This window comes from the organism of the source record quoted next, unplaced genomic scaffold (genome assembly GCF_019419815.1).
Source record: "Pyrus x bretschneideri cultivar Hongxiangsu unplaced genomic scaffold, Pyrus_bretschneideri_v1 Contig80, whole genome shotgun sequence".
NCBI lineage: Eukaryota > Viridiplantae > Streptophyta > Magnoliopsida > Rosales > Rosaceae > Pyrus > Pyrus x bretschneideri.
Genome location: NW_025999821.1, coordinates 136,394 through 149,221, shown reverse-complemented (window position 1 = coordinate 149,221; position 12,828 = coordinate 136,394).

Here is a 12,828-nt window from a genome sequence, read left to right as displayed (position 1 = left end):
ACTAGCAACCTTCACTACTCATGTTTATAAACTTGTGACGATTAGGTGAAACTCGTTTATAAACTAGCATCGAGTTTATGCATGAAGACTAAGTATGCATCCCTAATCAACATACAAAAACAAGTTTTTAATAAACAGATAATTGAATTGCAATCACAACTTAACAAATCACAATTGGAAGAAATCAATTCATATTTCAAACATGTTCATAGCTTCAAACTTTCCCCTAACTAATTAGGGGTTTAGCCACTCATGATTACAACAAACTTAGAGAGTAATAACAAAGTAAACATTGAAAACAAGAATCGAAGTACACCTAAAAATTCCAACAACTCAATCTTGAATTGTATGAACGTTTAAGCCTCTTCTCCTCTAGTTGCTGCGGCACAAGGGGTTTTGGTGAGTTTTGGGGGTTATGGATGATGTAGAATGATGTGTTTAGGGTAGAGATGGATGTAGGGGAAGGCAAGGAGTGTTTTTGGGCAGAAAATATGAAGAATGGTGAAGTATGGCTGTGTTAGAGAGAGGGAATGAATTTCTGGCGTGAATGAATGTGTATGAGAGGTGGTGATCTGATCTAGGGGTTAATATGAGTATATATAGGCACTTAGAACCCTAGGGAAATCAGATATGGACTTGAATTAATTAATGGGAGAGCATGGGAGTGCATGTGGCTGATTTGTGGTGCAATGATGAAAGGCAAAGTGCATGTGGCTAATTTGTGATGCAATGATGAAAAGGCAAAGTGCATGTGGCTGATTTGTGGTGCAATGATGAAAGGATGGAAGTGCATGTGGCTGCAATGGATTAAAGGATGGGAGTGCATGTGGCTGAAATGGATTAAAGGATGGAAGTGCATGTGGCTGCAATGTAGCCTTCTAGAAATCAGGTTTTTAGGCCCCCTTGCAACTCCCTAACTGAATTCAAGCCTTTCAAATTCGTCCATCCTCATGCCTCCATGCTTGCACTATCCAATCTTGGCCCAAAAATGCTCTAGAATGCTCCAAATTGCTTCTTTTTGCATACTTTGACACTAAAACCTGAAATTGCACGAAAATAACTTTAAACACTATAATTAACATAGTTTAGCTAATTAAATGCAAGAAAACAAGCTAACTAAGTCGTATAAATATGCTCTTATCACTAGTGACAAGCTAGGACGGCTAGGAGACAAGGTAGGACGGCTAGTGACAAGCTAGGACGGCTTGGAGACAAGGTAGGACGGCTAGTTCTTCCAATACATAAATTAGGCACCATGTGTGAATAGATAAAGCCTTCTAGAAATAAGGTTTTAAGGCCCCCTTGCAGCTCCCTAACTGAATTCAAGCCTTCAAATTCGTCCATCCTCATGCCTCCATGCTTGCACTAGCCAATCTTTGCCCAAAAATGCTATAGAATGCTCCAAATTGCTTCTTTTTGCATACTTTGACACTAAAACCTGAAATTGCACGAAAATAACTTTAAACACTATAATTAACATAGTTTAGCTAATTAAAAGCAAGAAAACAAGCTAACTAAGTCGTATAAATATGCTCCTATCACTAGTGACAAGCTAGGACGGCTAGGAGACAAGGTAGGACGGCTAGTGACAAGCTAGGACGGCTTGGAGACAAGGTAGGACGGCTAGTTCTTCCAATACATAAATTAGGCACCATGTGTGAATAGATAAAGCCTTCTAGAAATAAGGTTTTTAGGCCCCCTTGCAGCTCCCTAACTGAATTCAAGCCTTCAAATTCGTCCATCCTCATGCCTCCATGCTTGCACTAGCCAATCTTTGCCCAAAAATGCTCTAGAATGCTCCAAATTGCTTCTTTTTGCATACTTTGACACTAAAACCTTATCCACTTTGTCCCAAGCTTATTCCTTCCTCTTCTTATCACATTTCTAGCCTCTTGAAGTCAAAATTCGTCCATCCATGTTAGCCCAAATGTAAGCTATCCACATAGTGTCCAAAATTGCTCCAAAATGCACCAAAATGCCCTTTCTTTATACTTTACCCCATAGGTCCTACAAACACACGAAATTGAGTTGTAATGCGACATTAACTAAGAAATAATAGCATAAATGTGCTCCTATCAAATTCCCCCACACTTATCTTTTGCTAGTCCTCGAGCAAAACAAACAAACAAAAGAAACAAAACATATAATCTAAACCTTCCAACGTTCGTCTCAGGGATTTCCCATGAAACATGACATGTCAAAGATCACCGATAGGAGCATATTCATGCGACTTAAATGGCTTGTTCTCATGCATTTACGTTATGTTTCTTTAGTTATTTTAGTCCTTTATTCTTTTGTGTGTTTTCAGGTTCTAAGGTCAAAGTATGCAAAAAGAAGCAATTTGGAGCATTCTAGAGCATTTTTGGGCCAAGATTGGATAGTGCAAGCATGGAGGCATGAGGATGGACGAATTTGAAAGGCTTGAATTCAGTTAGGGAGTTGCAAGGGGGCCTAAAAACCTGATTTCTAGAAGGCTACATTGCAGCCACATGCACTTCCATCCTTTAATCCATTTCAGCCACATGCACTCCCATCCTTTAATCCATTGCAGCCACATGCACTCCCATCCTTTCATCATTGCACCACAAATCAGCCACATGCACTTTGCCTTTCATCATTGCACCACAAATCAGCCACATGCACTCCCATGCTCTCCCATTAATTAATTCAAGTCCATATCTGATTTCCCTAGGGTTCTAAGTGCCTATATATACTCATATTAACCCCTAGATCAGATCACCACCTCTCATACACATTCATTCACGCCAGAAATTCATTCCCTCTCTCTAACACAGCCATACTTCACCATTCTTCATATTTTCTGCCCAAAAACACTCCTTGCCTTCCCCTACCCTAAACACATCATTCTACATCATCCATAACCCCCAAAACTCACCAAAACCCCTTGTGCCGCAACAACAAAGAGGAAGAGAAGAGGGCCTAAACGTTCATACAATTCAAGTTTGAGTTGTTGGAATGTTTAGGTGTTTCTTTTCCTTGATTTCAATGTTTAATTTCAATTCTCTTTGGTTTGTGCGTATGAGGAACTAAACCCCCCCTTGGCTAGGGGGGGATTCAAAATATATGTTTATGCTTGCAATATGATTTGATTACTTCTAATTGCGTTTCATAAGTTGTGAATTCAATTTGTTTAACTGTTTGATTGATAACTTATTTATGTATGTTTATTGAGAGTGCACGCTTAATTTTCATGCATGAATATGACGCTAGAATATAAGTGAGTTTCACCTAATAGTTATGAACTTATATTCACAAGTAGTGGAGGTTGCTTATAAACAATCGCGTTAAATGAATTCTTGGCAAGAGTATCATGCATTCATAGTTACAATTGCCTTGTCAACACTTATAATTTTCATAGAACATAATGATCTCTCATTGTATCTCTTCTATGCATTCATGTTGAGAACCATTGGAGAATGATTTGAATTGTCGCATGAATCATCCAATTCAATAACATAAGGAAAATTTGAGAGTTAATTAGTGCATCACGGTTAACTTGGGGTGTTGAGCATCATGGTTTATTGAAAACCAATTGGAAATCGTTTTATATGCAAGTGTAACATGTGTGGAGATGAACCCCTTAGCTAGCTTCCATTCCATTCATTAAATCCAAATTCGTTTTAAAATCTGTTCGTTTTACAAAGTTTTAAGTTTTGTTTTCAAATTCGTCAAAAACTCAATCCCCCTTTGCTTTAGTGTCCAACTTAGTTAGAAAGTGTCTTAGTTTGTGTTTCTAAGTGTTTTGATTCATTTTATTACCCAATTTCGTCCAAAGTAGTCAAACTGCTCAAAACTGCCCAAAAAGTGTTTTTAAGGCAGTTTTGAGTGTTTTGGGTGCTGTTTGAGTCTTTTGGTTTGTTTTAGTGTTTTAAGTGTTTAGTTTTGCATTCTTTGAGTCTAGTTTAGTGTTAAAGTGTCTTAGTTTGTGTTTATAAGTGTTTTGATTCAATTTATTACACACATTCGTCCAAATTCACCAAAGTGCTCAAAACTGCCCAGATTGTGTTTTTAAGGCAGTTTTGAGTGTTTTGGGGCTGTTTCGAGTCCTTTGGTTTGTTTTAGTGTTTTAAATGTTTAGTTTTGCATTCTTTGAGTCTAGTTTAGTGTGTTAAACTTTATTTTACGTTTTTGAGTCAGTTTCCAAGTGATTTTGCAATCCCTCCTAATCCCCGGTTAGGAACGATACCTACTTACATACTTACTACAATTGACAAAAAGAGGGTTTAATTTGTGTGCTTAACTATTTTCGCATCAAATTTTGGCGCCGTTGCCGGGGATTAGCAAATTTGCTAATCCCTTGGATTGCTCGTTTCTGTTATGTATTTTAGTTTTAGTTTTTGATTTGTGTTTTGTTTGTTGATTTCAAGTACTAGAAAAGCACAACATGGCACTTGATAATGCTTCTCTTTTGTCACAGCTCATGGAAAGGTCCCAAATGCAAAGCGTTGATATATTTGATCTTCAATCAAGGAATAACGTGTTTTCCAATACTTACAATTCGGATTGGACTGATCATTCAACTTCTATGTGGTGGGAACCTCAAAACGTTCAACAAGAAGGATATTGGCAGCCACCTCATATTCAATATGCCCAACCAAACTCAAGTTCGTCAATAGAGTATAATCAAAAGCTTAATGAATTAATTTGTTTGGTGCAGGGCTCACAAAACCAACTTGAGGAGGCTCAACAAGGAGAATATTGGCAACCATATGAGGAGTTCTATACAACGCCTATACAGCCACCACAACCTGCCCAAAGTAATGAAGGTAATTCAAATGATAATGATACGAGTTTTCAATTACTTACTACTGATAGGAGCATATTCATGCGACTTAAATGGCTTGTTCTCGTGCATTTACGTTATGTTTCTTTAGTTATTTTAGTACTTTAAGCTATTTTCGTGTGTTTGTAGGTCCCAAGGGCTAAAGGAGCAAAAAGATGCATTTTGGAGACTTTTGGAGCACTTTTGGGCTAAGGATGGACAGCCTATGCTTGGAGCCAAAGTGTTGGACGAAATTGAAGACCTAATTGAAAACCAAAGTGTTGGAACCTTGTTCCCTTTAGTTTTAGGACATTTAAACCTTTCCTATATCCTTAGCCGTGCATAACATTCCAACATTCCACTCCTTCATTTCAGCCACACTCCCACATATCATTACTTATCATCACCACTTATCACTTATCATAATCACATATCATTACTTATCATCACCACTTATCACTTATCATAATCACATATCATACACTTAGCATCACCACTTATCACCTAACACAAAACCTTGCAGCCACATCCATTCCACTTCATTGCACATGGATCTTCATAAACCATCAGCACATGCCCTCACCATTGCCGTGCATACCCTCACTCTTTAATCATTTCCAACCCACATGCACCCATAATCATTCACATAAATCAGCCACATGCATTCACTCTTCATAATTCAACCACTATGCCGTGCATCCCCTCACTCTCTAATTATTTCAGCACATGCATTCACCCTTTAATCCATGGCAGCCACCAACCAACCTAGCTGTCATGTTTCCCCTTTCATCATTCCCTCACATTCTTTAATTCAGCCAACACATGCTTACACATGCATTTTCAGGACCAAAGAATCATTGCCGTGCACATTCACATTCATTTCCAGGTTGTCCCCTTGCATTGCAGCCACATATTCATTGCACATGCATTTCCAACCCACATGCATCCTTTAATCATTCAAACATGCAGCCACATTCCCTCCTAGCTATCATGTTCCCCCCCATTTCGCCTATAAATAAGCATCCATTACACCTAAATTCACATTCATTCTTCCATACACATTTCAGTCACAAACACCAACCATTCCCTTATGCCGTGCTCTCTCCCTAATAATCCAAACACCACACCAGAAATCATCCCATTGCCGTGGCCTCCTCCTTCCATTTTCACCACTCCCCAAACCATTCACACCATCAAACTATCCTTAGACCTTGTGCTACAACGAAGAGGAAGATAAGAGGGCCTAAACGTTCATAAAATTCAAGTTTGAGTTGTTGGAATGTTTAGGTGTTTCTTTGATTTCAATGTTTAATTTCAATACTCTTTGTTTTGTACGAATGAGGAATGGAAGAGAAGAGGGCCCAAACGTTCATACAATTTAAGTTTGAGTTGTTGGAATGTTTAGGTGTTTCTTTGATTCTCTTTGTTTTGTATCATGAGGAACTAAATCCCCCCTTGGCTAGGGGGGGATTCGAAATATATGTTTATGCTTGCAATATGATTTGATTACTTCTAATTACGTTTCATAAGTTGTGAATTCAATTTGTTTAACTGTTTGATTGATAACTTATTTATGTATGTTTATTGAGAGTGCACGCTTAATTTTCATGCATAAATATGACGCTAGAATATAAGTGAGTTTCACCTAATAGTTATGAACTTATATTCACAAGTAGTGGAGGTTGCTTATAAACAATCGCGTTAAATGAATTCTTGGCAAGAGTATCATGCATTCATAGTTACAATTGCCTCGTCAACACTTATAATTTTCATAGAACATAATGATCTCTCATTGTATCTCTTCTATGCATTCATGTTGAGAACCATCGGAGAATGATTTGAATTGTCGCATGCATCATCCAATTCAATAACATAAGGAAAATTTGAGAGTTACTTAGTGCATCACGGTTAACTTGGGGTGTTGAGTATCATGGTTTATTGAAAAGCGATTGGAATTCGTTTTATATGCAAGTGTAACATATGTGGAGATGAACCCCTTAGCTAGCTTTTCATCCCATCCATTCAAATCCATCACATTCACATTTACATTCTGTTTTTAATTAGAATCTGTGCAATTAGTTTAATTTCGTCGAAAACTCAATCCCCCCTTTACTTTATTGTCAAATTAGTTAGAAATCAATTTAGTTTGTGTTTTTAAGAGTCTTGAGTCAAGTTACAACTTAATTTCGTCCAAATTTGGGTTTAAGGTCAGAAACTGCCTAGTTAGTGTTTTTAGGCAGTTTTGAGTCTTTTGAACTTGTTTTGAGTCCTTTGAGTCTTTGTATTGTCCAAATTAGTTAGAAAGTGTCTTAGTTTGTGTTTATAAGTGTTTTGATTCAATTTGTTGCACAAATTCGTCCAAATTCACCAAGGTGCTCAAAACTGCCCAGAAAGTGTTTTTAAGGCAGTTTTGAGTGTTTTGGGTGATGTTTGAGTCTTTTGGTTTGTTTTAGTGTTTTAAAGTTTAATTTTGTATTCTTTGAGTCTAGTATAGTGTTTTATATTGTGTTTTTACGTTTTTGAGTGAAATCCAAGTGATTAACAATCCCTCCTAATCCCCGGTCCAGAACGATCCCTACTTACATACTTACTACAATTGACAAAAAGAGGGTTTAATTTGTGTGCGTATAATTCTCGCTTCAACTACTTTGACGCAGGGAATCCAAACTCAAAACAAGGAGAGGGAAAATCAAGACAAAAGGTTGGACTACTTGGAAAAGCAAATTGGGCAGATCGCGGAGTTCGTAGGACAATTTCAAGACCAAGGCAAACTCCCTATTTCAACCATTGCAAATCCGAAGGAAGGATTTGAAACTACCAAGGAAATCATCTTGAGAAGTAGCAAGGAGGTTGGAACGGACCCTTAACCATCAAAATCAAATTCAAATCACAAGGAGGATGAAAGATTGCAATTTGAGGAAGAGGAACACACCCAACACACGGCAAGGAAGGAAACACATTTGCCGCAGGCACCTATTGCACCTACGCCATCCAATTCAGGTAAGGTTGTTCCAAAGTTAATTATTTCTAACCCCGTTCCACTGAATGTCCCTATTCCTTGCAGGATCATGCAATCCAAGGAAGAAGAGGGTGAGAAAGACATCTTCGAATCCTTTCCAAAGAATCAAGAGCAAGATGTGACTGGGGAATGTCTAGAATTCATCAAAGAGGATATACTTGAGACTACAATTCGCAAAGAAATTGGATTTCATGACACAGGACAAGTCATAACGCTCAAAACACCAAATCTAGCTGAAATTTCTAGTCTTACAACTTTCGAAGGGGTGTTTATTCTTGAGTTTATGTCGGAGCACACAGGTAAGCCACCTCCCCGAATTTCAATTTTGGTTTATACTAATATGTTGTTAATGATTCAGGCACCCACTTTAGAATTTAAACCATTACCGGATCATCTCAAGTATCACCCCCCATTCAAAGATAAATTCCATGCCGTGGGTTCCAATTGAGCCTAAGAAGGTCTCGTCCGGCTGCAAGACGTAAAAGAAAGCGCTACTTGGGAGGCAACCCAATACAGTGAATAAAACAAAATATGAAGGAAAAAAAAAAAAAAACATGGCAGAAAGATGGAGCCTTCACAAAGGTTGTGTACGAGAAGCCCCACTACGTGGCAACACTCTCGGAGCAGGAGGCATCGGAGCAGGAGGCATCGGAGCAGAAGGCATCGGAGTAAGAGGCATCAGAGATAGAGCATTCTACGCCTCATTACTTGGCGGAACGCTGGATGACCCAGGAAAAAGGTGCGTCTGGAAGAAAGACGCAAGCCTTTGACGGTCACTTTGCATTCGACCTTGAGATTCTTGCATCTCATCAAGCTTCCTCTTCATGCCTGTCGAATAATTATTGGCAAGCACGTGCAAAGTTTTATTCTCGTGCTTAAGCTGTTTGATCTCCTGCTTAAGACCTTCCACCTCCGCCATCAATGATTCAACCTGACGGGAGCGAGCAAGTAGGCGTTGGCCCATGTTGGACACAGAGCCAGCGCACTGAACACTGAGAGCCAGGGACTCTTGAACGGCCAACTCATCGGACCGTCCTGAAAGCAGCTGACTATCTTTGGGAGTGAGGAGGTTCTGAGCTACTATCGTAGCTGTTGTTGCATCCGTTATCATGGAGTCTTCACCTAAAAGAGGACCGTTAGAAGATAAGAAAGAAAGGCGCCATACATTACCTTGACGGGGCGCAACCGGATCGCTGCTGAGACTCAAATCTAAGCACAGGTTCGATGAGTTAGTCATTTTTCAAAGGTGTTCAAAGAGAAGGGTTGGATGGAGTAAAATTTCAAAGGGCCGGAGACGATTTTCACAGATGGGCAGTCTTCAGAGTGTGTATGTTGGTGGTGATCGATAGCTCTATAAAAAGCCAAGGCAACGCGTCCACCGATTCCAAAAGCCGGAATTTCCTACGTAAAGTTCGGCGACGCTCTCTCGGCTTTTCAGAAAACGAGTTCAACTTTGTCAAAAGATCTCTGACAAAGTTGAAGACACGTGGAGGCCATCATCGCAACTACACATCTTTAGCCGACAAGCGCAAAGTTCGGCGACGCTTTCTCTGCTTTTCAGAAAACGCGTGTAACTTTGTCAAAAGTGGCGCTCGTTCAGAAATCGAAGAGGCGTCGTTCAGAAATCGAAGGGGCGCATACAAAGATGGAAGAGTCGTCACTATTTCAAAAAGCCGGATTTGCGGGATCAAAACATTTGTCGACAACGGTAAAAGAACAGTACCACCACTTGCTATTGGGAAATCCCTATATATGTCGACTTTCATCTTTTATGGCAAGGCAGACCTGAAGAAAATGCCCAACTCTTCCTCACCTTTGAGGGCACACTCCCAGCAAAGTCTTTCGAAACACTCAATTCTTTCTTCTTCCCCAAAGATGATACCAGATGCCTGGAGTACAGATGACCCAGGAGGAAGCAGCACAACAAATACATGTGCTGATTCATTCACCGCTTCTTCAAAAGCAAAGGTATCTCATATCATCAAGGTTAAAAGCAAAAGTTTCTCATATCATGCTCTTTCCCTGTCTTTTCCTTTGTCTTTGTTATTACTCGCATAGCAAAGTAAAAGAAGCAATCAGCCGGCACTTGGAGTCAGTCTTCCGATCTGGAGCCGACTGCCTGGAAGCTATTCCCTGGTTGCTTACCTAGCGTTGCTCTCGAGTAGTCATCTTCAACGGTTGATACACTTCCAGAGAAGGGACCACTTCTGCAAAGGGGAGCAAGTAAGGCAAGTGAAAATGATACATTGAAGCATGTGGAGACAAGCAACAACTGCATATGCTGAGCTATCCTCTAACCCTCTTCAATACGAATTGGAAAGATTGAACAAAGAAACAGATAAAAGGAGGAAGCTCAGGCCTTCGGGGAAGACCAAAAGAATCCTGCTGCCCAGTTCAAGAGTAGCACAAAGGAAAATCAACGAGTGGAGGAGACCAAAAGAATCCTCCAGCCCAGTTCAAGTGTAAGCCTGTGGAATCACAAAGATCAAAGCCTCAATGCAATCACCAAGGAGAAGAGGAAATTTACACTCCATAACCAGATTTGCGTCCCTAAACTCTTCTCTTTGTTAGTTACATTCTGCCATGTTTAGTATGTTTAAGTGTTTTTTGTGTGTTTACTTATGTTTTGTGTGAATCTATGCGTAAAACATTGAGGACAATGTTTGATTTAAGTGTGGGGGGGTAACTAAGTATATTTAATGCAAATTCGTGGGATTGTATCACCCATTACTTCAAATGTTGTTCCTTGCTGTTTTAAGGTGTTTTTAAGTGTTTTAGTATGTTTTGTTTTTATAACTCCGAAAATCACATAAAAATTTGAAAAACATGTTTTGAAAAGCCTAAAAAGAGTGTTTTGAGTCGTTTTTGTGTGTTTGTGTCTTAGGGTACCTTCCAACACAATGATAAGGATTTGGTTTGTAATTGCATGACTGTTAAAAAGAGTTATGAACATAGAGAAAAGTTTGATTTACTCTTGGTTTATGCTTGGTTATGGTTATAATGTATGACCTCACATGCAATCATAAAAGAAAAATTCGTTTTTGTAACATGCTTGAAGGAAGGAACTCAAACAAACGCTACAACCCTGTGAGACTCGAGCCATTACCTTCTTTGGAGAGTTATAATCTGTGATTCTTTGTTTTCTAAAAGTTGTTGCATGATCTCATTATTCCTTGCTTGGTTGCTACTTAGTATGCAATTGTATCATGATAGAACTAAATGCTAGAACTTATATCCGTTTCATTCAAAGCATAACATTGATTTGCATAACATATATCAAGATGAAGTTGTGTAGTTGCCACCATAGCCAAATAGCCTTACTTCCCATATTTCGTATTTGTTGTAAGTTTTAACCCCGTTGAGCTTTGTTTAGCCTTTATTCTTTGTTTACCCACATTATCCTCACCTAGCCTAGTTTAGGACAATCCACACCCTTGTTCTTAAAAGATAGTGAGCATGACTTAAATGAATTCCTTTTGAGTTACATTATGTTTTGAGATTCAAAAGAAAAGAAAAAAAAAAAATATTGTGAAAAACATATGAAAAAGAAAAACAGAAACAAGAGAAGAAAGAAAGAAAGAAAAAGAGCTTGTTCTCCCTTTTTGTTCAAAAGTTGAGTTTTCATTCAAAAGGGAATTCTAAGTGCCTAATCCAATACTTTGCTCACTATTGGTTTAAGAATGTTTGTTTATCCTTCACCTTTCATTGTTAGCCAATACCCTAGCCCCGTTACAACCCTTATGCTTCTATGTGGAGTTTGGAATTGATATGAGCTTATGGAATCATTGGTTCTCGTTCTAAGTAGTAGCATTCCATTCATGAGATCATATTCATGTCATTGTCGTGAATCCAGAAAATGCTTTCTTTGATATAACATATGTGTCTTCATATTTACATCAATCTTCTCACATATACCTAGTGTAGGCTGTGAAGTCAGAAAATCTGTGTGAAAATAGAGTGCATTCTAGTGAGGAATTGAGCAAATTCTCTAAGGCATGTTACTACATTCAAAACATGGTTTTAAATGCTTAATTGTGAACTAGTATGTGGTGACTATGAGTAAGAATGTACTTATGTGTAAAGATGGCTAAAATCTGTGGGAATAATGATTTTTAACTTGTCATGCGCATTGGAAATCCCTGAGACGATTGTTGGAAGGTGTAGGTTGTGTTTTGTTCGTTTTGTTTTGTTTTTGGTTTCTTTTGTTTTGTTTTGCTCGAGGACTAGCAAAAGCTAAGTGTGGGGGAATTTGATAGGAGCATATTCGTGCGACTTAAATGGCTTGTTCTCATGCATTTACGTTATGTTTCTTTAGTTATTTTAGTCCTTTATGCTTCTTTTGTGTTTTTTCAGGTTCTAAGGTCAAAGTATGCAAAAAGAAGCAATTTGGAGCATTCTAGAGCATTTTTGGGCCAAGATTGGATAGTGCAAGCATGGAGGCATGAGGATGGACGAATTTGAAAGGCTTGAATTCAGTTAGGGAGTTGCAAGGGGGCCTAAAAACCTGATTTCTAGAAGGCTACATTGCAGCCACATGCACTTCCATCCTTTAATCCATTTCAGCCACATACACTCCCATCCTTTAATCCATTGCAGCCACATGCACTCCCATCCTTTCATCATTGCACCACAAATCAGCCACATGCACTTTGCCTTTCATCATTGCACAACAAATCAAATCAGCCACATGTACTTTGCCTTTCATCATTGCACCACAAATCAGCCACATGCACTCCCATGCTCTCCCATTAATTAATTCAAGTCCATATCTGATTTCCCTAGGGTTCTAAGTGCCTATATATACTCATATTAACCCCTAGATCAGATCACCACCTCTCATACACATTCATTCAGGCCAGAAATTCATTCCCTCTCTCTAACACAGCCATACTTCACCATTCTTCATATTTTCTGCCCAAAAAGACTCCTTGCCTTCCCCTACCCTAAACACATCATTCTACATCATCCATAACCCCCAAAACTCACCAAAACCCCTTGTGCCGCAGGAACAAAGAGGAAGAGAAGA